Below are 4,409 nucleotides of genomic sequence, written 5' to 3'. Positions count from 1 at the left end.
CTTGAATTGTATTGTTTGAGTACTTACTAGGAATGGATGACAATATATAATGTTGTGTTGATTGCAATATATATTTTATATATATAGGAGGAATAATAACATAAATACAGGTTATTTTTCAAAAGGCTTACGCCTTACGCCTCAAGGCAAGTGCCTTGGTGAGGGTTGGTGAGGCTCTCGTGCCATTGCCTCGGTTACGCCTTAGCCTTTTAAAACATTGGTTTGAAGGGAACGGTAAGCACAGCCCCAGCCCTAGAAAATAAAAGAAAATCACGCTTAAGAGAACTGCAGCTGCAACATATATATCTGACAACTGAACATGAGAAAACGGAGAAGTTGACAATTTACTAAATGACTTCATGCAAAGAGATGGTCCTCTAGAGATACTTCACGATTTGATTAAACAAAAAAGCATGACAATCCAATGGGGGAAACTAGACTTGACTTCATAAAAAGAGGGACGGGAATAACTTATTTGACAGCTTTAGGCCTTTAGTCTAGACATTACAAAGTTCAAAATACGTAGCAGCTCAACTAATGATAAACGAGATTATTACCGAATCATTAAATCCATCTTGTAGATAATGGTAGTACTCATAAGAACCTTGCACCAGAGACACACTGCCCCCTGAAACTGCATTAAGCCAAGATGGTTACAACTCAAATTCCACTAAGAAGAAGCTGGAAAAAAGCATTAAAAAGAAATTTATGGAAAAACGGGGAAACAGAATCATCCACGGACCTCAACTGCTTGGAATCCCAATGTGTACATCCTTGAGCAAAGTAGTTCCTGATATTAGCATAGACATGGGAAACAAAGTTTACTACCAGGAAATAAAACTTTCTTTCAGGAGCAGAAGTGATGAACCAACATAGGTACCTTTTCGTATTGGGTCATTCCTTAGACCAGAGAAATCCAGAGCATTGGCAATTCTTAAAAGAGGACGATCACAAGGTAAACCCAGCCTTACGTGTAGGGATTTCCTAACTTCAACTGCAGAAAGCAAAGAGAAGCTTAAATGGACTGATCCTAACATGAATTTCCAAATTAATGTGGTACAAGCTCCCTGTCTGAAATTCAAAATTGAAAATGCTAATCTTGACTGTAAAAAGGATACTATCAATTCTAGGAATCAGGTTAGCAGAAATATTAGTTGAAAGAAAGAAACAGGAACTGGACTAGATATTTGTTGTTTCCTAATTACACTCGCCCTTGTCCTTTAGTTACATAGCTAAATCATAACAAACTATTCCCATAGGGGTCTAGATCCCTGACACTAACGCAACGTAGACATGAGGAGAGGAGAAAATTGAAATAAATCTAGCATTTTGGACTTTTTTTTAAAGTTCCTTTTCAAAAAAGAGATTATAGCCTTCAAAAAAATATAAATAAAAAATACATTAATAAAAGCTCCAAATTTACGCCTGCCTACCTTGCTTCATTTCTGTTTCACCATAGTTGAATTCATAAATAACGGTAATAGGATGCAGAACACCAGGAGGATTAAAGTGATAGGGATGTAGCTGCAAACAGAAAACAAATTAGTTACTTATAGAATTTAAATAAGAAAGCTAGATAAATATAACAGTAGTTGGACTAATCTTGATTAGTAGTAACCCTATTTGACATCAAAGATGGCCACTATGTTTGATTTTTGGATAATCTTGAATCAGCTTAGAAGCTTTTTCATATAACATGTCTTTGAATGGGCATCAAATACTCAGGGAGACCTGCATAGAGTTTCTAAGTTGAGGCATTCTAATGTGAGCACTTATGTGCTAGTGCCCTATATAAATGAATAAGCTTGAGCACCGGTATGATGGGTGGTAACATCTGTTAATGTCAATAACAGAAGTTCTTCTGATGCATTTACCAGGGATAAGGAACATGAAAACTTTTGAAGTAAACTCAAACTACAAAGTGCCAAATGCTAAGGGTCTTACAATCTGAATCACAGGATATCCTTTATATAGCACAGATTCACAATATCATGCAGCACACACATGGTTATATTATCAAGATAACATCCAATATTACAGCAGATAGGTTTCTCTCACCTGAGGACGTTGCACTAATAGGTTGGGCAGGATAATTTTCCCTTCTATATTTAACTGATCAATTAACCCTGGGATGACTAAATTTGAAACTGCATGCATCAGTGGGAGACCTTTGGCTGCATAACAGAGCACTTCTAGCTTGAAATCTACAACCAACATTCTAACTTCTTCCAGAGCTGAAACCATACATTTAGAACTTGTCATTTATTTAACATAGAAGAGATAAACTTTCACAACGAAAGCTTCATTTATAGAAGAATATATATACAGCACCATTTAATACTGCAATCAATACATGGAAAATATTCTGCCACAGGTGCAGTGGATTTTTGAGACTTCTCTGAACTATTAAGCAGAATATTTACTTGGATCATATCTGCATTCTAAGCAGGAAAATGTTCTCAAAATGGAGTTCAATATCAACTTCCATGCTAAAAGAAGATAAAATTTCCAACGATCTAATATATGAAAAGTGCATGCCCCTGTGAATCTCTTACACTTCTCTTACCTCAGCAGAATACTCGCGGGAGTCTTTTTCACTCTCCAAACAAAAATGAGAACATGGCAAGAACTTAGCATCAGAATCATGGCCGCTTTCACCCAAAAGTTTGACATCTGATAGATCCATGTCAAAATCCAAATCTCCACCACGAATGATGACAGGCTGAGGTACTTCAGATGAATTTTTGCTTAAAGTTTCCACCAGGTATGCAGCCTTTGGATCTTTGAACTTGGCAACAACTGCTTCAATTGCACGTTGCATGATCTGTTCGGTATCTGATATGATCATAAACGAGAATTGAACATTAAGATAAGTTCTGATGTATCACATTGATCTATGCATCTAAAGAATAAGAGTGGATACTGCCAAATTGCAAAAATGGAAGTGCAGATGAACAAAAGTGTCGGAGAGTTCCTGATCAAAAACGCCTTAACTTTCCAGCATTGCGTTCATGAATTAAATAAACTATACAAATAGACTGTGTGCATCTACCTCTAAAACATACTAATCATCCGAATAAGCCATAGTGATCAAATTTTTAACGAAAACTAGCAATTTCACAATGTAGAGTTGGCTAAGCATTGTATTCGAACAAAATATAGAACCATAATGGAGTAAACAAACTTACCAGAAGGCTTATTTACTGGATAGTAAATCGGCAGCTTCAAAGGAAGCTCACACCGAATCAAACAACCCCTCTCCCAAACAAACCTCTCCGGATCATCATCATACACCACATCAACACACTCAAACCTCTCACAACTCTCCGATTTCGACAAGTAAAACCCAATACCTCCACCTCTAGACTCCGCAACGGCTCCAATTACTCCCTGCTCATCCATTCTCTCACTTCCGCCGCACATTAGCTTCCGTAACCTTCTCGCCGCCGCAACGGCCTCGCCGCCGCGCTTCTCTTCGTCGGAATCGGCCACAACTAAAGCTCCGATGACGTGGAATCCTTTCGGCAGTAACGTCCAAAGCTCTTCTGCTCAGATTAACGAAGCTAATCAGGAATTTGATATGACGAGACCGAAATGAATTGGATTTCGGTTTTTGAATTCACGGAAAATTAAAACGGTACCTGATTCTCTGGAGTAGTCTGAAGATGAGGAGGAGGAGGAATCGGTGTGGATGCATTTGAGTGCGGAGACGACAGTGAGTGGCGGTAAAAATGAGGATCCGATCAGCCATCGGAGGCCGGCGGGTTCGTCGTTCTTTTGGAGAATGAGCTTGGGGATTAGAACACGGACGCTTGCCTTCTCCTCCATTCTTCTCACTCTGAGAGAGCTTTGCCCAGTCTTCGCCATTTCACTGCTGTATTTGCGTGTGATAGTCACGTGCAAATCGACCGGTTGTGTGTTAAAAACGGTGTGTTTTAGCGTATTGACCACAGTTGGCTCAACATCCTATCAAAACAACTTGACTCGACGTCCTATCAAAAATTGTAATTTATATTCTACTTCTCTCATTCTTAAGTAATCATTCGTGGATGACTCTATCAAAAATTGTATTTTATACTCTATTTCATACACTTTTATGTGTTGTTTGGTTTATGAAAAGTAATTGTGCATATAAGATATTTTTTCCTGTATTTTAAATACAAAATATAAAAAATATTTTTCTTGATGAAAGGAAAAATGGGAAAATGGTTTCCCAAATGTAAAAACACTCTTTCCATTTTGTACAAGTAGATGCTTAGATTTTCTTGTTATCATATCTTAATTTATATTCTACTTTTCTCATTCTTATGTGTTGTTTAGTTCGTGAAAAGTAACTGTACGTGGATGACTCTATCAAAAATTGTATTTTATATTCTATTTCATTCACTTTTATGTGTTGTTTGGTTTAT

At 37.4% G+C, this 4,409-nt stretch overlaps 1 pseudogene across 1 annotated transcript in view; it reads right to left on the bottom strand.

The window, feature by feature from the left end:
- The window catches only part of LOC101294765, a 6,089-nt pseudogene extending 2,204 nt beyond the window's left edge, over window positions 1-3,885 (bottom strand). Inside the window, exons 1-10 of the transcript XR_184800.1 lie at window positions 3,642-3,885; window positions 3,189-3,545; window positions 2,567-2,835; window positions 2,354-2,441; window positions 2,059-2,234; window positions 1,434-1,524; window positions 881-994; window positions 743-790; window positions 558-634; window positions 234-252 (exon numbers count right to left, since the gene is read on the bottom strand). The product of XR_184800.1 is annotated as a probable Ufm1-specific protease-like (transcript). The remainder of the gene's footprint in view (window positions 1-233; window positions 253-557; window positions 635-742; window positions 791-880; window positions 995-1,433; window positions 1,525-2,058; window positions 2,235-2,353; window positions 2,442-2,566; window positions 2,836-3,188; window positions 3,546-3,641) is intronic.
- Window positions 3,886-4,409: the final 524 nt, after the last annotated feature.

This window comes from Fragaria vesca, linkage group LG5 (assembly GCF_000184155.1).
Source record: "Fragaria vesca subsp. vesca linkage group LG5, FraVesHawaii_1.0, whole genome shotgun sequence".
In the NCBI taxonomy this organism is placed as follows: Eukaryota; Viridiplantae; Streptophyta; class Magnoliopsida; order Rosales; family Rosaceae; genus Fragaria; species Fragaria vesca.
This window is presented reverse-complemented; position numbering and strand designations above follow the sequence as displayed.